The following is a 25,217-nucleotide window of genomic DNA, read 5'->3' on the forward strand; positions in this document are numbered from 1 at the left end:
TTCCATGATTATAAAAAATATTCCATGGTAATACCCTCCCTCCCCCCTTTGAAATTCCATTCTCCATCGTATCCCTTCCCCATCTCAATCAGTCTTTCTTTTATTTTGATGTTATGATCTTTTCCTTCTCTTATGATGGTCTTGTGTAGGTACCTTTTACCTTTTTAATGTAATTTTGTCATGTAAATTCATACTTGTTTTCATGTAATTGCTTGTATGTCATTCTATACAAAGATAGCATGAGTCAAAACCCAATCTGCCCCTAAAATTCTCCATAACTGAGTAACAAAACTTTTGGCTACTTCAGGGTTGTTTTTTTTTTTTTTTTTTTCTTTCTTCATTCAGTTTTAGAACTTTTATTATTGCAAGCTTAAATTAATATTTTTGTATTTATTGACATACTTAGTTAAATGCATGTAAATGTGAAAGCAAGTATTTTGAGGCTATATTAAAAACTGTCCTAGATGCATATCACCTTATAAACTGAGGTACTCTTAACTTCTTAAAACCTATTAAATAGTATTTTGGGCCAATTAAATGTTTCATAAAACCTTAAAATGCTACTTAATTACATAGACTGGCATTCATTGGAAGTATAAGATAAAAATTCCATTACATTACTAAATTTTACATTGAGTACATAGACTTTGATAAGGATTTCTTTCCAAAACAGGTTCTGAACAACAACAACAAAACCCTTTTAAAATTAATTAATTAATCTTCTGGAGAATAATGAAGTGATTTTTTTCCTATTTGAATTTTTCAGGATGAGATTTTGACAACTTATATCAGTATAAAGGGACTAACATAAATATAAAGCTGTGTATATTAAAATAAGTATGAGGGTATTACATAGTGTTTATTCCTTTTATCTTTCAGCTTCCGGGGTAATACAAGGCAAGATCTGTGGGGTTCCAGAGTCAGCAGATCCTAGCAGATCCCCAGTGAGAAGGCAAGGAGGGGCACAGCAGGGAATCCACTGATTCTCATTCTATCATGTATCCCACTAGACCCCGAGGCTGCTCAGGCACCAGTCCCAGCCCCACGCCAAAGACCAGATTCTCTGCTGTGCTACCTGCACACTCCACAGATAGGGACCCAAGCTTCTCTCACCTTTCCTCCAGGCACTACGTCCCCATCCCGCTATGCCACTGGGTCCTTGCAGTCACTTCTCCCTGTCCCACCACCTGCCACTGGGTCTCCAGGTCCCCACCACACTCCTCCAACCTAATCAGACAGGTCCCATGTCATCAAAAGCCTAATGGAGTCAAACATAAAAGGGAACAATCACTGGAGACACTTCAACGATAAACTACAGTTTCCTCCTGAATTAAATAAGATTCCCACACTATGATGGGCAGACCACAGTGCAAAAGGAATAACATGAAAAATAAAATGCAAGTAAATCCAACAAGGTTGCCCAGTCCCACAATGGAAGTATCTAATCAAAACATAGATGAGACAACAGGACCAGAACCCCAAAATGAAGATAGAATCTATGTGACCTTGACCAAGCAATTGGTGGAACTTGCAGAAAATTTTTAAACAAGACCATCAATTGTGTGACTGCTGTTCTTACTAGGTTGGACCTAATAGAAACAAACCAGAGATACTTCAAAAGAGAGTTAAGTGATCTGAAGGAGAGCCAAACAACAACAACAACAAAAAACAAAACCAAAAACATCATTAATAATTTGGCTATGCTCAATGAAGACATAAACAAAGGAAAGGATGAATTCCAATAAACATTAAGAAAATCAAAAAAATGACCTAAAAAAAACTCAACAGAGGGATGGATACTATACAGAAAAAGGCAATAGGAAAGACAAACCAAATTGAACAAGTCCAAACTTCTACAAGCCCTCAAGACAGAGTCAGTCATGTGGAGGACAGAATCTCAGAACTGGAAGATAAGACAGAAGAAACAATTTGTGAGTCCAAAAACTTGAATAAGTTCAAAACTTTATTTTATTTTATTTATTTATTTATTTATTATAAATTTTTATTAACATTTTCCATGATTATAAAATATATCCCATGGTAATTCCCTCCCTCCCCACCCCCACACTTTCTCATTTGAAATTCCATTCTCCATCATATTACCTCCCCATTACAATCATTGTAATTACATATATACAATATCAACCTATTAAGTATCCTCCTCTCTTCCTTTCTCTACCCTTAAGTTCAAAACTTTTTGTGAACAGAACATGAGGGAACTGTGGGATACCCTTAAATGTCCCAATAGTTGGGTCATGGATATACCAGAAGCAGAAGAAATTCAGACCAAAGGCAACTGAAGCGCATCATGTCTTCAGCAATAGGGTCAGTCACACCATGTAGTTATGTTTGGCAATCAAAAGCCTTTATTGTTTTGCCTCAGGGATCTCCATGACCAACACCTCACTGGAATGTATTCCACCCTTTGTACTGAATTTTTTTGTAACAATCTATGGCTTCTGGGGCCTGCATTATCCATTCCAGTAGGGTACTTCTGCCCAAACTCTCCCTTTTTAAAACATAACTTTATTAGCTAGAAAAGCATTTGTTTATTGTATGTCTTAGTAATAACTTTGTATTGATAATTTTTCAATACTCATTGGTAACAAAAATAAGAGAACATAAAATGGTTTATGTTAATTAAAATCTATCTAAGTAATATACATTGTAATACTTGATAATTTTCTGTGGAGTTTATAATTAGTCTTAATATACAAATAATAAATGTAAGATTTTTATTAAGGCAGTGATACATGTAAAATGATGGATATGTATATTTGCCACAAATCCTAACATTAAATTTCCTTTTCACAGTGAAAGTTAGTGTCCAGGGGAATTACAATCCTAACATATGGTAACATTAAGAATGTAGGTAGGGTTGCTGGAGAGGTGGCTCAGCAGTTATGGTAATTGCCTACAAAGCCTAAGGACCTGGGTTTGATTCCCCAGTACCCACATAAAGCCAGATGCACAGTGTTGCATGTATCTGGAGTTTGTTTGCAGCGGCTGGAGGCCCTGGCATACCTATTTTCTCTCTCTCTCTCTCTCTTGTGCTTAAGCATGTGAGCCTGAGGGGAAGCAGAGGCCAAAGTACTAAGGGTCCCAAAAGCTTCAAAGTCATTAAAGAAAAAAAGACTAAAAACAAGACCTGGTGGTAGATTGATGGAGAGAACACCAGATGTTTCATTGCAGCCACTGTCGGTGAATTCCCCCACCACTGCAGCTGAATGTACGGGGCACCACAAGGGCAATGCATGTTCATCTAACAAACGCACACATGCACGCATGTATGCACACGCACATGCACACACAAGCAAAAATAATAGAAAGTAAATTAAACAAGCAAACAAAAAAGAATTTAGGTTAGCTTGTACTGTATTCTATAAAATCATGATATTAAGTCTTAAAAATGATAATTGGAGCGCAGAGATGGCTCAGTGGGTAAAGTGCTTGGTACACAAGTGTGAGGACCTGAGTTCAAATCACTAATTCCCAAGCAAAATTCCAGATGTGGTATTATACATTTGTAATCCCAGCACTGGGGAGACAGGGACAAGGAGGTGGACAGTGATTGAATACCACACCCAGCATCGACTTCTGACTTCCATATGCAACACACATGTACATGCACACCACTCCCCATGCAAAACTAATGGAAACTAATATCTGATTTTAAAATAAATTTTAACCTCCATTCTTGACATTAAGGGATAATATCTATTGCCTGTCTGCTTTCAGTATCTTCTTTCAGAAAATGGATTTTTCCAGATTCTTATTTTATCTAATTTCAAATAAAGAAAATGATACCATTTCTCAACCAAGCTCCTAGTGGCTGATTGGCTTGCTGAAGGCATCATCAATGATAGAGTTAGGCTCTCTGCCTTTAAAATAAAAAGTCATCTACTTTATTTTTTTCTTATTTATATTAAGTGCCATATACAAAATTTAGATATTATTGCTTAATGCTATAAGAAAATGATTCTATCAACAGTTTGACTTAAAACTGACAAACACTGTGGCATCTCTGGTATTTGTTTATTTATTTATTTATTTATTTATTTATTTATTTATTTAGGTCTTTTCGAGGTAGGGTCTCACTCTAGCCCAGGCTGACCTGGAATTCACTATGTAGTCTCAGGGTGGCCTCCAACTCATGGTGATCCTCCTACTTCTGCCTCCCGAGTGCTGGGATTAAAGGCTTGTGCCACCATGCACGGCTAATCTTTGGTATTTTAAACTATACCTATACATGTAGATTATGTCTTTCATCACATCCTGAAGGTCTGGTATGTTCCATTAATATATTTTAAAATTAATCATTGTTTTCAACTGCATATAACTGTATGTATATCTTTTATTGAATCCGCAATAGTCTTTCCTCCTGGATATCCATTCTGAGGTTTTTATTTAACTAACTTGAATTTTTTTTATATGCAAAATTTCAGTTTGTTTTTTCTTCAGTATTTCTGTTTTATATTTTAAGTTGAATTCCGGTTTTATTTCTTTTTTCTTTTTTTTTTCCCCCCCGAGGTCGGTCTTCACTCTAGCCCAGGCTGACCTGGAATACACTCTGTACTCTCAAGGTGGCCTCAAACTCACGATCCTTCTACCTCTGCCTCCTGAATGCTGGGATTAAAGACATATGCCACCATGCCTGGCCCAGTTTTATTTCATATATTGACTTAATTCAGCTTTTTGATTGTACCATCTTTCATTTACTTGAACATGTTTATAATTATTCTTTGCAATTATTCACCTAGATTTTTGTTTGAGTCACTCTCAATAAAGCCCATTGCTCTGGGACTTGCAGTTTGGGAGAAACATCAACATATTTCTTTATTTTTCATCTTACTTGTGTTTTTTTTTGTGTGTGTGTTGGGACTTGTACATCAGAAATTAGATTATTGGTTGAATTTTTTTTTTTTTTTTTTTGCCTGTGTGTTCATGTGTAGAGTGTGTGTTTGGGATGCTATGTGGTATGATGACATGTATATACATATGTGTCTTCTCATCATTTTTTCATGTATTTTCTTGAGATGGGGTTTCAACTCAGAGTTGGTGTTTGTTAGCAAGCCCCAATCATCTGTCTATGTCCTGCACAGACGGAGTGACAAATGTGTGTGGTCATGCTCAGCTTTTTACATGTGGAGTTGAAGTTAATGTTGGTAGTCTCTGGCTCAAGTTACCCTCATACTTAAGCTGTAAGAGTTCTTAATCCCTGTACCCTCTCCCAAACCCATATTAGTTCAATTTTTAGGTTACCTTTCTTCTATTGAAGTAGTTATATTGTTCTGGTTAGACCAGGTTGTGGTAGAGTTGAAATGTCATTTTCCTCTTTTAGAAAGGAGTTCAAGGCACCAAGCTTCACTCCCCGTTATTCTCTGATCTGAGTGTAAAATAAAATCTGCAACAATAGTCATTCTCCAGAGGTAAACCCAATGATTCTTGGATTCCATCTGGAATTCCTCTTTTTTTTTGCAAGTTGGTAGAAACCTGTCTTTCCTCTGTGATGGACAGTCTCTCTTCTCTATTTTGGACTCATGTCTTGGTCTGGCCCTTGCTCCAGCTCTGGCCCTGACTCTGGCTCTGAATTTTGTTCTAGGTCTGGCTCCAGATCTGCTTTTGGTACTAGCCTTGGCTTTGACACCTGATTCTGGCTATGCCTTCAGCTTTGGTTTCATATCTGAAAGTGGCACTGAAAGAGAATTCTGACCTTTTGTAATGAGTTTCTGGCACACCTGTGCTCAATAACTTCAGATTTGCCCTTAGTACTCCATTGACTCTTTTTATAAAGTGATCAGTAAGTTTTCAATCATAGAGGCTTCCTTCTGATGGATTTATCCATTTGTAATCACTTCTTAACGTTCTTCACCCCCCCCCAAACACTGTGATCAGATTGAGTTTTCCCCATTCACAAATCTCACACTGGTGATTAAATTTTGTGCTGTGAAGTGGCTCAGCAGTTAAAGGCACTTCTTTGCAAAGTGTGCTGGCCTGGATTTAATTCTCAGTCCCCATGTAAAGCCAGATTCACAAAGTGGTGCAGGATTCTGGAGTTCATTTGTAGTGGCAAGATGCCCTGGCATACCCATTAATGCTCCCCACTGTCTCTTAAATAAATGAATGAATAATTAAAAATAAATAAGTAAATCAATGTATGGATTGTGGAAGAAACCAAAAAAGAAATTGTAAAATTTCTAGAACTGAATGATAATAAAACACAACCAACCAAAACTTATGGGACACAATGAAGGCAGTCCCAAGGGGAAAATTCATAGCCCTAAATGCCTTCATTAGAAAGACAGAGAGATCCCAAATTAATATCCTGACTGTCCACCTAAAGGCATTGGAAAAATAAGAACCCCACCCAAAGAGCTTCAGACAGAAAGAAGTTATCAAGATTCAAGCATAAATTAACATATTGGAAACTAAGAAAACAATTTTATTTTATTTTTTAAATTTTTATGTTTATTTATTTATTTGAAAGTGATAGACAGAGAAAGAGGCAGTGAGAGAGAGAGAGAGAGAGAGAGAGAGAAAGAGGGAGAGAAAGGGCACGCCAGGGCCTCCAGCCACATCAAACGAACTCCAGACGCATGTGCCCCCTTGTACATCTGGCTAACGTGGATCCTGGGGAATCAAGCCTTGAACCGAGGTCCTTAGGCTTCACAGGCAAGCACTTAACCACTAAGCCATCTCTCCAGCCCAGAAAACAATTTTAAAAATCAATGAAATGAAGAACTGGTTCTTTGAAAAAATAAAGAAGATTGACAAACACCTGGCCAATTTGATCAAGCAAAAACAAAAAAATTAGAGAGAGGTGTCAAATTAACAAGATCAGAAATGAAGAAGAGATCCTCTACTCCACAAAATTGAATAATCTGGAAAAATGAATGAATTCCTAGACACATCCCTAGACACAGAGCAGATTAATCTCCTAACTCATTCACTGTTGGTGGGAATGTAAGCTCATATAACTACTATGGAAATCAATATGGAGACTCCTGAAAAGGATGAATATAGAGCTAATAACAGACCTTGTTTTTCTCTTACTGGGCATTTATCCTAAAACCTCCACATCTAAGTTCATAGATATTTTCTCAATCATGTTTATTGCCTCTTAATTCATAATAGCCAAGAAGTGGAATCAACCCAGGTGCCCAGCATTGGACAAATGGATAACCAAGATGTGGCACATCTACACAAGGGAATTCTGCTCAGCAGTACAAAAAAATGACACAATGAAATCTGTAGAGAAAAGGTTGAACTTGCAACAGACCATTCTAAGCAAATTCAAACAATCACAGAAAGACAACTGTCACATGGTCTCACCCATCTGCAGTTCCTTAATTGGATCAACCCAAGTTGGGTAGGGCTTGGGGAAGGGGAAGGGTATGGAGGGGGTCTTAATACTGAACCCAAATTGAACTGGCATCATATCATTCTATATCCTAGAAGTTAGACTAAAAGCTGGAACCGTAAAAAGGACCTCAGGGGGAGCATTGGAATCTAAGGGCCCTGAAGAGGGTAAGAAGAAGCCTAACCTTAAATTTTTCCTGTTTCTTTATTTTTTATTTTTTTCCCTTTGGCACTGGCCTGTAACTCCCTGTACCAGGATGTGGTATACATCCACAATGAGCTGTTGATCAGAGTGACCTAGTAAGTCTCTCAAAACAAACAGGACAGACTTATGTCATAGCATTTGATTTCCCACCAGAGGTTAGTGGTAAGACCCTACTGCTGAAGACTCCATTTGCAAGAGTGCTGCTTTTTTTTTTTTTTTTTTTTTTAACTGAATCTGAATCTGATATCAGCACATGGGTGAAGGACATAGACACTGAAGACACACACCACCTACCAAGCCAGAGATGTCAGGGCCTGCTAAGTGCCCAACACTGAAGTAGACTTAAAATTTACCCACACAGCTCAGGGAATTTTGTAGAAGAGGAGACAGAAAGACTGTTAGAGCCAGAAGTTGGGACATTTTGCACAGAGACATTGCCTCTCCTCCACAGCCATACTGTATGACCCACACTCCCTATGGGGTTGACCCAATGAGGAAGGATTCTTCACCAAAGGGGCAGGGAGGAGGGAAAGAATGGTACCAACATGTGTTGTTTATATACTAAATATGTATATAGCTAATAAAAATAAATTTGAAAAAAGAGTACTGGCAACAACTATATTGTTTTGGAGCCTGAAAGGCCTTCGTGGCCAATAATTTCCTGGACAGCTTCCTACCTCTGACACTGGGAATTTCCTATAACCACCTATTGGCCTAGGACTTCTGCAAATATGTACTGATATGCTCTCACATATCACATTGTAGGGGACAATTATTAATGGTGATTCCTAATAAAGTCTTTTTTTATTTTTTATTTTTATTTTTTTAAATTTTTATTAGCATTTTCCATGATTATAAAAAAAAATCCCGTGTTAATTCCCTCCCCCCCACACTTTCTCCTTTGAAATTCCATTCTCCATCATATTACCTCCCCATAACAATCATTGTACTTACATATATACAATATCAACCTATTAAGTACCCTCCTCCCTTCCTTTCTCTTCCCTTTATGTCTCCTTTTTCACTTACTGGCCTCTGCTACTAAGTATTTTCATTCACACGCATAAGCCCAGTTATCTGTAGCTAGGATCCACATATGAGAGAGAACGTGTGGCATTTGGCTTTCTGGGCCTGGGTTACCTCACTTAGTATAATCCTTTCCAGGTCCATCCATTTTTCTGCAAATTTCATAACTTCATTTTTCTTTACCACTGAGTAGAACTAAATTGTATAAATGTGCCACATCTTCATTATCCACTCATCAGTTGAGGGACATCTAGGCTGGTTCCATTTCCCAGCTATTATAAATTGAGCAACAATAAACATGGTTGAGCATGTACTTCTAAGGAAATGAGATGAGTCCTTAGGATATATGCCTAGGAGTGCTATAGCTGGGTCATATGGTATATCAATCTTTAGCTGTTTTAGGAACCTCCACATTGATTTCCACAATGGCTGAACCAGATTGCATTCCCACCAGCAGTGTAGAAGGGTTCCTCTTTTTCCACATCCCTGCCAACATTTATGACCATTTGTTTTCATGATGGTGGCCAATCTGACAGGAGTGAGATGGAATCTCAATGTAGTTTTAATCTGCATTTCCCTGATAACTAGTGACGTAGAACTTTTTTTTAGATGCTTATATGCCATTTGTATTTCTTCCTTTGAGGATGCTCTATTTAGCTCCATAATCCATTTTTTGATTGGCTTGTTTGATTCCTTATTATTTAACTTTTTGAGTTCTTTGTATATCCTAGATATTAATCCTCTATCAGATATATAGCTGGCGAAGATTTTTTCCCATTCTGTAGGTTGCCCCTTTGCTTTATTCACTGTGCCCTTTGCAGTGCAAAATCTTTGTAATTTCATGAGGTCCCAGTGATTAATCTGTGGTTTTATTGCTTGAGCAATTGGGGTTGTATTCAGAAAGACTTTGCCAAGACCAATATGTTGGAGGGTTTCCCCTACTTTTTCCTCTAGCAGTTTCAGGTCTGATGTTAAGGTCTTTAATCCATTTGGACTTAAGTCTTGTGCATGGCGAGAGAGAAGAATCTATTTTCATCCTTCTGCAGATATATATCCAGTTTTCCCAACACCATTTGCTAAAGAGGCTGTCTTTTCTCCAATGAGTATTTTTGGCATTTTTATTGTATATCAGGTGGCCATAGCTACTTGGGCTTACATCTGGGTCCTCTATTCTGTTCCACTGATCTACATGTCTGTTTTTGTACCAGTACCATGCTGATTTTGTTACTATGGCTCTGCAGTATAGGTTAAAATCAGGTATGGTGATACCACCAGCCTTATTTTTGTTGCTCAGTATTATTTTACATATTCGAGCTTTTTTTGTGATTCCAAATGAATTTTTGAATTGTTTTTCTATTTCCATGAGGAATGCTTTTGGAATTTTGATAGGGATTGCATTAAATGTGTAGATTGTTTTTGGTAAGATTGCCATTTTCACAATATTGATTCTTCCAATCCAGGAACAGGGGATGTTTCGCCACTTTCTAGTGTCTTCTGCAATTTCTCGCTTGAGTATTTTAAAGTTCTCATTGTAGAGATTCTTTCCTCCTTGGTTAGGTTTATTCTAATGTACTTTATTTATTTATTTATTTTCTTGATGCAATTGTGAATGGGAGCAATTCTCTGATTTCATCCTCTGGATTCCTAATAAAGTCTTAAGAAGAGTAAGCCTGGAAAAGACCAACAAAAGCCACCTTCTAGAAATACACAGTGTCTTTGATGACAAGACAATGTAACACCTATTTATTTAGGCTTGTTTCTCTTTTACAAAGTAAGGTACGATGTTTTGAGTATCTGTATAATTTCTAACACAAAATAAAAACCATAATTTTATTGTAAGTTTAGATTAAAGGGCCATTAACTTTTTAAAGTCCTTTTCTGCTATCTTTTTCTTTTAAATAAAAATATTTATTGTTGTTTTTATACAAATATACATTGTATGCTGACTTATTCTCCCCATACTCTATGCCTTCCCTTGCATCACCCCACCACCCTTCCCATGAGTCTTCTCCCCACCCCAGTTTGACTTCCACTTTCATTTCACACATACTACATGTGTATGACACACACACACACAACACTTAATTCATTTAATATGATTATCTACATTGCATCCATTTGCTGGCAAAGAATGTAACTTCACTCTTTTTGTGGGTGAAACATTTTCATTATGAATATACACCACATTTGATTTATTCATTTGTTTGTTGTTGGACACTTAGGAGTCCTTACCATTAACCCTTAAACACTGTGTACATTAAAAAAAACAAATATACCAAGAATAGTATAGAATTTGATTCCCTTAAATAGTATCCTTCCTTGATTAGTATAAGAATTTATGTGCATAAATTCTATAAGCACATTTATAAAAAGGGACAGCATGTGTATATATAAGACATGTGACATACATACCATTTTAAAGAGAGTAATCATGTACTTAATTTTTGTGGCAAAATGTACTTTTAGTGTTTTTGTAACATTTGACAATCTCTTTGTTTGTAATGCTATCTAAATTATCATTAAAATATCCCATGTATGATTTAACAGAAAAGGCCTAAGTGGTATCAAAAGAGATGGAGACAAATTAAGTTTCCTTTTGTCCAACTTTGTGTCACTTCCTGCCTCCATAAATAGGAAAAGCAAAATATCTGTGCTTCTTGTTCATGTACAACTGCCAAACCAATTAACACCTCCTGAATGTTATCTTAATTGCATTTATTAACATAACATTAACATAGTAGGGAGATTACATTCAGGAGGTATTAATTGGTTTGGCAGGCACTTGCTTGAATAGAGAGCAGAGAAAATAGCCCTTCTCAGAAGTATCTTGCATTTATTTCCTTGTTTATTTATTTATTTTTTATTTTTGGTGGTGAAGAGCAAGTGAGATTACATTGAAAGACAGAAAATATGTATTAACTCTAATGGGAGCTACGTCACAAGGTAAATGCTTCTCTTTTATAAAAGTTAGATGGAAATGTGTGTTATATGGCATTCTACTGTTGTTTCCCTTAGAATCCTTCTTTGGAGTTTTGTATTGTCTATATGCAGCTCTGACTTCAGGGACAGAAGAGGTATAGAGGCTCAGACATGTTTCTCATGGAGGCATTGAGTTAAAGTTGTAATTTTTTATTGCATCTCAACTGCTTTACCAATAACCATAACATGTTCTTCTAAAAAGAATTTAATAAGGCTCCTTCCCTTGTACAAGCATAGGATGGTTATAACTAGATACATCCACTCATTAACTCACCCATTAGGCATTAGTGAGCATCTACTGTTGTGCAGGCACCTGTGAGGTACTAAGGTATAGAGGTAAAAATGTTCAATACCTGGGTCGAGATGTTTAGCTGGCATAGGACCTGGATCCAAGCTAATAGCAGACATTTTGCTTAAAGTAGACACATGCTATGTATTTATTGAGTTAATGGCCTGGCATGGTGGTGCATGCCTTTAATTCTAGCACTCAGGAGGCAGAGGTAGGAGGATTGCCATGAGTCCAAGTCCACCTTGAGACAATAGTGAATTCCAGGACAGCCTAGGCTGAAGGGAGTCCTTACTAGGCTCTCCCTTGTGGTGGTGTGGAGGGCAGATAGTATGCATTAGAGGGTAAACCTATAGACAAAGGTGATTGTAAAAAAAAAAAATAAAGTAGTTAGGAGCTGAGCTAAGATATGGGTAGGAATGAGGCATGAAAAAGGTGGGTAAAGGGCTGGAGAGATTGCTTAGCACTTAAGCGCTTGCCTGTGAAGCCTAAGGACTCCAGTTCAAGGCTCGGTTCCCCAGGTCCCACGTTAGCCAGATGCACAAGGGGGCGCACGCGTCTGGAGTTAGTTTGCAGTGGCTGGAAGCCCTGGCGTGCCCATTCTCTCTCTCTCCCTCTATCTGTCTTACTCTCTGTGTCTGTCGCTCTCAAATAAATAAATAAATAAATAAATAATTAAAAAAAAAAAGAAAGAAAGAAAAAGGCGGGTAAAGAAATCTGTTCTAAAAATAGCTGATCACATGTGTTCAGGGTTTTCTTTCTGCCAGGTAACCTTCTTAGTACCTGATGTAAAATTTCTTTACAACCATAGGAGAGGTCCTATTGTTTCACCTGTATTAAAGATAAGACAATTAACTGTGGTAAGCTGAATATTGCCTCCCTTAAGGCTGTCCCCACCTGAGACTTCAGAGAGTTGTAGGCATGTTACTTTACATGGCAAAAGAGGCATTGGTATAAATTGTGTATAAATTAAAGATTCTGAGACAGAAGATTATACTGGATTGTTCTTATGTGTGTGATATAATTACAGGTCCTTTCATAAAGAGCTCACAAATCAGAGCTGGAGGAGATACATGAGGACAGAAGGGAGAGAAGCTGTTACTTGCTTGCTAGCTTTAAAGATGAAGGAGAGTTAACCAAGGAATTCAGTGGCTTTCCTAGCATTCTGTGCAATAAGATGCCTTCCAGTTACTCACATGTTCACTTTCTTTGCAACACATATTTTATGTATCTTTATGGAGAAGGCCTTTGTTTATTCATACCATTACTTTTCTTTTTAGAAAACTGTCTTTTCTTTAACATTAAAATATCCATGAAGGCTGTTTTTATACTTATCATCATTATCCCAGGGCCTAACACTTGCTCATCATGGCCTATTTTCTGGTTGTCAGAGTGTCTTCCAAGGGCCTTCAAGTATTGGAATAACAGATGACATAATTATTTTGTGACATTGAGGTACACTTCGATTCTTCTGCTGAAAGACACTGTGGTGTTTGAATCAATTTCCCCCCTTAAACTTGAGGTTTTGAAAGTTTGGTCCCCCACTAATGGCAATTTAGGAGGTAGACCCTTGCTAGAGGAAGTGAGCCTAGGGGTGTTTCTAGCTCCCCTTTGCTAGAGTTTGGCTCACTATCCTGCTGCTATTTTCTTTCTATTGTGACGGAGATGAAGTTCAGCCATCTCTTTATACAATTTTTTTCTTGGCATCATGAAGCTTTCCCTTCAAGACTCTAAGCCAAAATAAGACATCTTTTATTCAGGTGTTTCCTTTCAGCAACACAAAGGTAATTGCAACAGAAAAATGGTACCAGAGGAGTAGGGTCATTATTGCTAGAAACATAATGGTGTGGCTTTTGATCTTTTGGAACTGATTTGTGGGAGAAATATAGAAGGATTTAATACTTTAGACTAGTGTGTTGCAGTTAGTTTAATGTTTCTGGCTCAAAGCACCCAATGAAAAATATCTTGTGGAAGGAAAGGGTTTATTTTGGCTTACAAACCTGAGGAGAAACTTCATGATGGTAGGGGAAACAATGCCATGACCAGAAGGTGGACATATCCTCCTGGCCAACATCAGATGGACAACATCTGAAAAGTGTGCAAAGCACTGGCAAAGGGAAGCTGTCTTTAACACCTATTGTATTGAGCTCCACATTGCTGGCATGAACATCCAAACCAGACACTGTTTATAGGAGAAAAGGCTTGTTTCAGCTTACATATCTGAGGTGAAGTTCTACCAGTGGTGGAAGAAATTGGCTCCCATTCATAAATCCAAGTAGAGAAAGATACCACACAATAGCCAGTACCAGAAGCCATCACAAACCTGGCAGCAGAACATCAGGAACCAGGCAGGACTCAGATCTTTCTGTATACTTTTGAGCTATAACTCAGATATGCTCCCAAACACACCTATAGCTGGTAGACCCAGACTACAGTGCCAGCTCTCCCAACCAGGGATCTAGAAATCCAAGTTATATACTTTAATAGAATATCTGAGTCTATTGGGAGACATACATTCAAATAACCATATTCTACCCCTGCTCTAAAATAGACCCATGATCATCCTACATTGTAAATTGAATTCAGGTCAACTTCAAATGTTCCCATAGTCTTTACCAACCTAATTTTCTTCTAAAGTCCCAAGTTTCATTGGAGATTCAAGACTTTCTCTTAACTGTGAGTCCTATAAAATCAAAACAAGTTCCATATTTCCAACATATAATGGCACAGACTAAACACTTTTTATTGGCATAAGGCATAACTAGGAGAGACTGAACCAATGCAGAATCAACCATCAAGTAAAATAAATATCTGCAGTTCAATTTTGACATTCATAATCAGTGACTGACAGCCTCTTGCTTTTACAATTCTGCTCCCTCCCTTGCTGGGCTGACTAGTCGGAGAAAATTTTTACCCAAAGCCAACAGTACTCCATGGTAGCTCTTACATGGTCCTGTATATCCAAAATATCTTCAGGTTGCCATTGTAAACCACAGTTCATCTTCAGCTCTACACATTGGTCTTTCTAGCCTTTACATCAGGAATGCCATGTTTTTCATGCCTCATCTCAGCAGAGGCTTTTGGACTCATGTGCACTTCATGAGCCTATTCCCATGCATTTCATGCTTCCAGGATCAATATCAGTTGTGCAGGACACAACCATGTTAATCCAGGGGCAGGTTTGTTTCTTACAAAAGAGGTTGAATTTTTACCATTCAGTATGTCCTGTTTGGAACCACTTCAGGCATTCTTCACATTGTTTCAATGTAAAGTAGTTAAGGCTATTCTTAACCATAATAATATTTCCTTAACAATAGCACCTTCAATAACAAGTCTCAGTGCCAGTAATTTTAAACTTGCTCAAATGTTTCCAAACAAAAATCTTATATTTCTCAGTTTTATATCTTCCAACAACCACAACAATCCTTGCTTAACTTTAACTTTGCTTTAACTCTTTTTGCTTGGGCAGAAGAATGCAGCCAGCTCTTATACCAGTAGCCCAATTCCAACAAAATTCTCTGCTTTTTTCTTCCTCTTTGAAAGTTAATAAGCAATGCCTTCAAATGCAATTCTCTCTTCATTAAGCATTTTCAAACTCTCACCAGAATAGTATATATGGCTTACTGTTTAGGAAGGTATCTTCAGTTTTAGGTACCACATTCTGTCCCATTTATCCAGCACAGAAATTTCAAAAGACCAAAACCAACATGGTCAGACTCATCCCAGCAATGACCCTACTTCTTGGTTCCAATTTCTCCATGTTGCTGGGATGAACATCTAAAGCATACACAGTTTACAGAAAAAAGGGTTTATTTCAGCTTAAATATCCAAGAGAAAATTCTATCAATGGTGGAATAAGTTTTCTCCCATGCATAAATCCAAGCAGAGAGATACTACTAAACAGCCAGCACAACCTACAAGCACAAACCTGGTAGCAAAACATCAGGGAGCCAGACAGTGCTCAGACATTTTCTGTATACTTTTGGGCTATAAATCAGATCTGCCCCCAAACACACTTTAGTTTTGTGTTCCAGGATCCACCCATAGTAACACCTCTTCCAATTAGGCAGCTAGAAAGCCATTACAGGCTCCAATAAAACATCTGAGCCTATTGGGGGACATACACTCGTATTACCACAACAACAAAAAGCCCACCCCTGACAGCATACCTCCTCTAATAAGGATCCAATTCCCAAATTGCCATTAGTTGTAAATTACACATTAGGAACGCATGAATTTATAGGGCACACCTAATTCACTATATTCTGCCACTCGCCCCCATAAACTGGTATCCATACATGATGCAAAATGCAAAACATTCAGTCCAACTTTAAAAGTCCCTATAGATTTTATCTTAATAGTGTTCAAACATCCCTATAGTTCAAGATCTTTACACTAGGCCAGTAGACAAAAACAAAAACAAAAAAAACATAATGGCAAGGAATATGGATTCATACTGCTAAAGATGGTATTGGGTACAACAAAGAAAGATTGAACCAACACAAGATTTAAAACTAAGAGGGGAAATATCAAATTCTGTAACTCCAAGTCTAGCAAGCAAATCTAACCAGTGAAAGTCTCCAGGTGTGATAATTCTAACCAGTGATGAGTCTCTAGAGTTCAAATCCTATCCATTCAGATGGGCTGCTCATATTCTGGGGAAAAACACTTCCTAGACCTGCAGCACTCCATACATAATCCTGGTATTTCCAAAACATCTATGGGTTTACACTGAAAACCACAGTCTATCTTTACAGTTCCATACAATGGCCTTATTTGCCCTCCATACAGGGAGCTATCCCTGCTTCACACCCCATACCTATCAGTGGCTTCTAGAACCATGTGTTCTCTATGACCAGCTCCCCAGCATTTTATGCTTCCAAAACCAGTACCAGGTGAGAAGTGGCTCTACAAATTTGTAAATTCAGGAATGAAATAAATCTTGACTTTGAAGAGCAACATACAACTTTTAAATTCTTCCTTTAAGTCTGTTCTTTGTAAGAAAGTTTGCTTGCCTACTCATTGAGCCTTTCCTGGGAGGATTTTACCCTCAGGCATCTTTTCTATTGTTCCAATGCAAGGCAGTTGACCCACCCTTAATGATGGTAATCTGTTTAACAATTGCACCTTCGGTAACCTAAATCTAGTCTTTGTGCCAGTGACTTTAAATTTGCTTAATTTTTTTCTGTGATTAACCATATATCTTTCATACTTTCTGTTCTATACCTTCCACCAAGCACACCAGACCATTACTTATGTAGCCAGCCTTTATACCAGTAGCTCAGTTCTCTGATGACTCTCCTTCCCCTTTGGAAGCTCAAAAGCCAAGCTTTCATAGACCCAATTATCTTGGCCTTTAGCATTTTCAAACTCTCATCAGAAAATCACACTAAAATTGGCGTACTGCAATGTGAGGCTTCTCTAGCCTTCCACATTCTCCCAGCATACAAATTCCAAAACATCAAAATCCAAAAGGTTAGATTTCTTGCAGCAACAGCCACACTGTCAGTACCAATTTACTACTCCAGTTACCTTCACACTGCTGACACAAAATGCCAGAACAAAAGAAGATTGTGGGAAGAAAGGGTTTATTTTAGCTTATAGACTTGAGGGGAAACTCTATGATGACAGGGAAAACAATGGCATAGAAGGAGCAGGACGTCACCTCCTGGTCAACATCAGGTGGAAAGCAGCAGTAAGAGACTGTGTCAAAAACTGTCAGGGGGAGGCTGGCTATAACACCCATAAATCTTCTTCAAACAACACATCTCCACCAGTAATGAACCAATTCGTAAATTGCATCAGCTGTTTATCAACCATTCATAACACAAACTGATGGGGCACACCTAATTCAGACTACCACTGAATGCTTTACAGCGCTGTAAGAAGAGTTTGATCGGCCATTTTGGCCAGAATAGAAAGAGCTAACTGAAGAAGGAACGATGGACTATAGATAGAGGCTTGGCTTATGAGGGAAAAGAGATTTTGTGGGAAGTGTTAGGGGAGTTCTTCCCATGTCCAAAGAACTTGAGCAGGTTGCATTTAGTATAAATGAAGTGGTGTAAGCAGAGGCATATGCACAGAAAGAAATGAAAGTTTGGGCTGGAGACTGTAACACACTTCAGCTGTAAGTTTTTAAGCTGTTACCACCATTAAGATTGGGCCAGTTGTTCTGCATGGTGATCGCAGGAAGATTGCTAACTCTTTTGAAAGCAGCGATCATGAATGCTGAAGGAGTGTACTACTCTTCAAAGTCAGTTTTTCTTCACCCTGGATTAATAAATTTGGTATTTTACCTAGTGCTGTGGGAGTATATCAAATCCAGAGAAAAAGGGTGTGGTGGTTTGATTCAGGTGTCCCCCATAAACTTAGGTGTTCTGAATGCTAGGTTCCCAGCTGATGGATATTTGGGAATTAATGCCTCCTGGAGGGAGTGTATTTTTGGGGGCGGGCTTATGGTCTTTATAGCCAATTTCCCCATGCCAGTGTTTGGCACACCCTCCTGTTGCTGTGGTCCATCTTATGTTGGCCATGGGGTGATGTCCACCCTCTGCTCATGCCATTGTTTTTCCCTGCCATTGTGGAGCTTCCCCTTGAGCCTGTAAGCCAAAATAAATCTCTTTTTCCCAGAAGCTGCTGTTGGTTGGGTGATTTCTACCAGCAATGCGAACCGGACTGCAACAAAGGGGTTATTGGATATGCAGAGTGATCTGTTTCCTGGAAATGGTCTCAGGGCAATGTGAGGCAGGATTGTTGGCATCCCTATATGGAGACTGGATGGAACCATGAGGATAAACCATGGGTTACAAAGGAGACCCCAGGAATTTATGGAGATGCCAGGGCTACAAATGACTGCTAAGGAGAACTGCTGGTGCATGATGGAGTTTTTCCCAGGCTTTGAGCAGACTGACTGTGAGGGTAGAATTGGATTCCAGAGGTTTTATCACTGGTTACAGATTTTGGACTTGAACCTATTGGATTTGATGTTTTCTTGGTTGTTTTAGATCTTATATTGGTTCAATCTTTCCTTGCTATGCCATATTTTTACAGTTGGTATGCTTACTCTTTGCCATTATGTATATTAAACTTGTGTTATAATTTTAAAGGAGACATAAAGGGTAGAGAAAGGAAGGGAGGAGGATACTTAATAGGTTGATATTGTATATATGTAATTACAATGATTGTAATGGGGAGGTAATATGATGGAGAATGGAATTTCAAATGGGAAAGTGTGGGAGTGGGGAGGGAGGGAATTACCATGGGATATATTTTATAATCATGGAAAATGTTAATAAAAATTAAAAAAAAATTAATTTTTATAATTAACAACTTCCATGATTGTAAACAATATCCCATGGTAATTTCCTCCCTCCTCCACTTTCCCCTTTGAAACTCCACTGTCCATCATATTCCCTCACCCTCTCAATCAGTTTCTCTTTTATTTTGATGTCATCATCTTTTCCTCCTATTATGATAGTCTTGTGTAGGTAGTGTCAGACACTGTGAGGTCATGGACATCCAGGCCATTCTGTGTCTGGAAGATCATGTTTTAATGAGTGCTACCCTTCCCCTGTTGTAGGTTTTCAGTATCAGGGATGTATTCCCTCCCAAGGAACAGGCCTCCAGTCACATTAGAGTGCAGATGGTTTCCCAGAAACAGATGTGTCGCTATTGCACCTGTTGGCTCATTAGGCCTTTTTGGTCAAACATAAGGCTTACAATGTCCAGTGTGGAATATCTTCACTGTTGATTTCTCTCTTTCCCCTTGAGCTTCATGCAGTATGGCTTTTTCCAGCTTTCTGTCAGCTGGTCTACATGGAGGAGGTTGTCAGCTCAGTTCTAGCAGGATTTCTCAGTGATCTTACAACCCAAGTATGTGTAGTCTTCAGCAATAGGGTCTTACCATCAATTCCTAGTGGGAAACCAAGGCCCCAGCAATGGCTTGTAATGTTTTGGGGACATCAGGGACCATGCTGGCCAACAATTCACTGATAGGTATCCCATCCTTGGCATTGAAAAATTTCTACTAACAATCTATGCCTTGTATTCCGTTGTCCAAAACTGTAGCTTTTCATATGATTTATTTATATCCTCTTAGGTTTTATTAGCCTCCCTTTGTCTTTCCTTTACTCAATCTCTTCTGCTGACCTCTCTTAGGCATTTTCACCCCCATTAATCTATATATTTTTTTACTTACTTATACACAATACCTTCCTATTAAGGCCCCCTCTCCCTTCCTTTTTATTCCCTTTATATATCTCTTTTCTAATTTACTAGCCTCTGCTACTGAGTTTTCTTCCTACTCACACAGAAATCCAATCATCTATTGCTAGTATCCACATATGAGAGAGAGCATATGACAATTTGCTTGCTGGGCCTGGGTTACCTCACTTAATATAATCCTTTCCAGATCCATCTATTTTCCTGCAAATTTCATATTTTCATTTTTCTTAACTGCTGAGTAGAATTCCATTGTGTAAATGTGCCATATCTTCATTATCCACTCATCCATTGAGGGACATCTAGGCTATTTCCATTTCCTAGTATTGTGAATAGAGTGGCAATAAACATGGTAGAACAAGTGTCTCAAAAGTAGTAAGGTGAGTCCTTAGGATATATGCCTAGGAGTGCTACAGCTGGGTCATATGGTAGATCTATTTTTAGCTGTCTCATTAACCTCCACACTGATTTCCACAGTGGCTGGACCAGATTGCATTCCCATTAACAGTAAAGAAGGTTTCCTCTTTTTCTGCATCCTTGCCAGCATTTATGGTCATTTGTTTTCATGATGGTAGCCAATCTGCCAGGAGTAAGATGAAATCTCAATATAATTTTAATCTGCATTTCCCTGATGACTAGGGATGTATAACTTCCTTTTAGATGTTTATATGCCATCTGTATTTCTTCTTTTTGAGAACTCTCTATTTAATTACATAGCCCATTTTTAAATTGGGTTATTTGATTTCTTATTATTTAATTTTTTGGGTTCTTTGTCTATCCTAGATATTAATCCTCTATCAGATGTATAGCTGGCAAAGATTTTCTCCCACTCTGTAGGTTCCCTCTTTGCTCTATTCACAGTGTCCTTTGCTGTATAAAAACTTTGTAATTTCATGAAGTCCCAGCAGTTAAATTGTGGCTTTATTGCCTGAGTAATTAGGGTTATATTCAGAAAAGTGTTTGCCAAGACCAATATGTTGAAGGGTTACCCCTACTTTTTCCTCTAGCAGTTTCAGAGTTTCAGGTCTGATTTTTTTTTTTTTATTAATTAGTTTAGTCAGACTTGATAGTAAGGTCTTTGGTCCATTTGGACTTAATTCTTGTGCCTGGAGAATGATAAGGATCTATTTTCATCCTTCTGCAGATATATATCCAGTTTTCCCAGCACCATTTACTGAAGAGGCTGTCTTTTCTCCAATGAGTATTTTTGGCATTTTCATCAAATACCAGGTGGCTATAGCTATCCAGGCTTACATTTGGGTCCTCTATTCTGTTCTATTGATCTACATGTCTGTTTCTGTGCCAGTACCATGCTGTTTTTGTTACTATGGCTCTGTAGTATAGGTTAAAATCAGGAATGGTGATACCACCAGCCTTATTTTTGTTGCTCAAAATTGTTTTAAATATTCAAGATTTTTTGTGCTTCCAAATGAATTTTTGGATTGTTTTCCCTATTTCTGTAAAGAATACCATTGGAGTTTTAATGGGGATTGCATTAAATGTGTAGATTGCTTTTGGTAAGATTGTCACTTTCACAATATTGATTCTTCTGATTCAAGGAAAATGGATGTTTTTCCATTTCCTAGTGTCTTCTGCAATTTCTTGCTTGTGTGTTTTAAAATTTGCATTGTAGAGATAAAACCCTGAAATCAATTGCAGAATTTTCTAAAAGTTGAGGTATTCTTAAAGTGTAGTCAGTTAAAGAGCACAATTAGTAATACACATGCAATCCACAACAAGAAAAATAACTTTTCTCTATGAAGAGTCTAGCCATACCGTAAAAATGTATCATTTCCTAGCCCCAGTGGAAGGAATGGAGTACCTTGCCAATTTTGTTTCTACTATGTGCCTTTAAGCTACCTTATTTCAAAACAGAAGAATATTTGCAGAATGTAATATTGAGTAACAGTATTGAAGTTGATTGTTACAGGCTCTTAAACTCTGTAATGGTTGCATCTTAATTATTTATACAGATCACTGGTCCAATAACATGAAGATAGAGAACAGCATGTAGAAAGTTATCTCATCCAATGTTCTGAGATAAATGAGCTAATCATTCTTCCCAGTATTCCTGAAGGCAAGTCCTTGTTTATAGTGAAATCTGATGGAAATTCAAATGTCAGTTTTTCTAAGTTACTGCATGAAAAGGATGCTGAAGGCCATCACTACATAGCACACTGTGACATCAGGGCTTTTTCATTCATCTCTTCTGGCACATTTCTAAAATATTGCCAACAATCCAGTCTTATTTATAACCAGGACACTGGGTGCCAAGGACTGGATATAAGCACACATACATATAAGCAGCAAGTTGACAGTCAGCAGACTCTGGACATTGAACATGGTAGACTACAAAGTCTAATGACCCAGTTTTGATTTCCCAGTACCCACATAAGCCAGATGCACAAAGTAGCCTATGCGTCTGGAGTTTGTTTGAAGTGGCTGGAAGCCCTAGAGTGCCTTTATAATCTCTTTCTCCCACACACACTCTGTATCTTTCATAGTGAGGTCGGCTGAGCCCCAGCCACCCAGGCCCATGGCAGGAGCCCCTTGTGATAAAATTTTTTTGTTGTTGTTTTGTTTTTTGTTTTTCGAGGTAGGGTCTCACTCTGGTCCAGGCTGACCTGGAATTAACTCTGTAGTCTCAGGGTGGCCTTGAACTCACGGCGATCCTCCTACCTCTGCCTCCCGAGTGCTGGGATTAAAGGTGTGAGCCACCACGCCCGGCGTGATAAAATTTTTTAATTTTTATTTATTTATTTTTATTAATTAGTTTGGTATTCAGTGAATAAAGTCAAGATGGCTAGGCTTGTCCATGTCCTACCGCTTCCCTCTGACCCCTCCTTGTTGAGGTATATGGGTCATACATTGTGGAGTTAGCCCACAGTTATGGGTATAAATGTCTGCATATCATGACCCAACATGTGGCTCTTACATTCTTTCTGCCCCCTTTCCCGCAAAATTTCCCTGAGCCATGTTGGGTTCATCTTTGGTCTGCTTCAGTGATGAGGTGTTGGGAGCCTCTGTGTCTCTGGATATCTGATTTGGTAGGAATTGATTGTTCTCTGTGTTGTGTTATAATTTTAAAGGCTCACTGTAAAGAGACTGTTTTGAGTCTCAGATGCTGAACTTTGTACTTTTAAACAGTAGTGGCATTGTGTTGGGTACATTTAGAGCCCCAGGCCACTGGAGGCTAAAGTAGGCCTGAGCTGTCAGGCATGACTAAGGGCTCCAAGATGCAGGATGTTACAGCAGGCCTATACCCCAATAATCTCACCTTGAGACAGGCAGGAGTAGGCCGCTCCCTCCCTTTGCCTGGGGCACCTGGATGTCCTAATAAGACTTAGGTTTCAGTTTCCCCTTGGCCATGTGGCCTTTTACCACTCACTCAGAAGGTACCTATATGTTAATAATGTATTATCCAACAGCCTTCATGCAGCCAATCCCCCTGTGACCCATACACTGTACCTTTTCCTGTCACTACATGAACACTTATAAACCTATTTCCCCAACAAATAAACAAGCTGTCCTCTGACACATGTTCCTGGGTGTTTCTTCCCATCGTACTCATGGCCACTCAAAACCCTGCTCCACAGTTGCCTGGACGCCTCTGGGAAACCAATGTACAGTGATCCCAGGGTGGCCAGGAATGACAGGACTGATTAAAGAAACTATGGGAACCCAGCTATAGCACTCCTGGGCATATATCCAAAGGACTCATCTCATTTCCTTAGAAGTACATGCTCAACCATGTTTATTGCTGCTCAATTTATAATAGCTGGGAAATGGAACCAGCCTAGATGTCCCTCAACTGATGAGTGGATAATGAAGATGTGGCACATTTATACAATGGAGTTCTACTCAGCGGTAAAGAAAAATGAAGTTATGAAATTTGCAGAAAAATGGATGGACCTGGAAAGGATTATACTAAGTGAGGTAACCCAGGCACAGAAAGCCAAGCACCACATGTTTTCTCTCATATGTGGATCCTACCTACAGATGACTGGGCTTCTGTGTGAGAAGGAAAATACTTGGTAGCAGAGGCCAGTAAGTTAAAAAGGAGACATAAAGGGAAGAGAAAGGAAGGGAGAAGGATACTTAATAGGTTGATATTGTATATATGTAATTACAATGATTGTAATGGGAAGGTAATATGATGGAGAATGGAATTTCAAATGGGAAAGTGTGGGGGTGGGGAGGGAGGGTATTACCATGGGATATATTTTATAATCATGGAAAATGTTAATAAAAATTAAAAAAAATAGGGACTTCCGGCCAAGATGGCGACCGCCTAGCTGCACTCCAGAAACCAGGGAGAAAAAGGCAAGAAATTAAGGGCTAACAGGGTCTTTTTGCCAGTGGGAGGGCACAGAGTGGGGAAAGACAGGGAAGCACACATCCCCGCACCCCCCGGCGCTCCCCGGCGCTCCCTGGCATGTGTGCCCCAGCCCCGGCACTCCCCGCGCCACCCGCATGCCCTGCACCCCCAGCTCTCCCCAGGCAAAGAAAGGCACGAAATTAAGGGTTATCAGGGTCTTCTTGCCAGTGGCAGGGCACAGAGTGGAGAAAAACAGGGAAGTACGCATTCCCTCTCGAGTGGGTAGTCTACCCACACACATTCAGCCGCCGCGCCCCACACCCCACACCCCGTGCACTGCGCCCCGAGCCACATGGCTGTGCTCTGTTCACGTGACCGTCAGCCCATCGCGCACCTGCCAGCCCGCTGTGCTGACGTGCGGGGATCTCTGCATTTGTGCTCTGATTGTGCATGTTGGCCAGCCATGCTGTGCTCGGTTCCCATGCCCGCGGGGGCCACCTCTGCCTTGATTAAGCTGCTGCCAGACGCCCTGCTGCTGTACTCCCATTGCTTGCCTGCCGGCCAGCCTCTGCTAATACCCATCCCCGACTCCCCTGAGGCAGGAGAGCTCAGACAGTTTGCAGGTCCCAGTATTCCCAGCCAGAGTTTGGGCAGCTTCAGGGCTTGCTGCCTCAGTCTGCTTCCAAACTAGAAGGCAGGAAGCTTAGGTGCATTACTGGGTGAGAATTTAGGCAACTTTGGCACCCCTGTCAGGCTCTAGATAGGCGGCTTTGGAAAGAGAGAGCAAAAACCCAGGCTACTTGTAACTGCCCCAGGCTGCCTTG

At 39.2% G+C, this 25,217-nt stretch overlaps 1 pseudogene; it reads right to left on the minus strand.

Annotated features, from left to right (window-relative positions):
- LOC101604145 overlaps positions 1–24,975 on the minus strand; it is a 56,496-nt pseudogene extending 31,521 nt beyond the window's left edge.
- Positions 24,976–25,217: the final 242 nt, after the last annotated feature.

The sequence above is a fragment of the Jaculus jaculus genome, chromosome 1, assembly GCF_020740685.1.
Source record: "Jaculus jaculus isolate mJacJac1 chromosome 1, mJacJac1.mat.Y.cur, whole genome shotgun sequence".
Lineage (NCBI taxonomy): Eukaryota > Metazoa > Chordata > Mammalia > Rodentia > Dipodidae > Jaculus > Jaculus jaculus.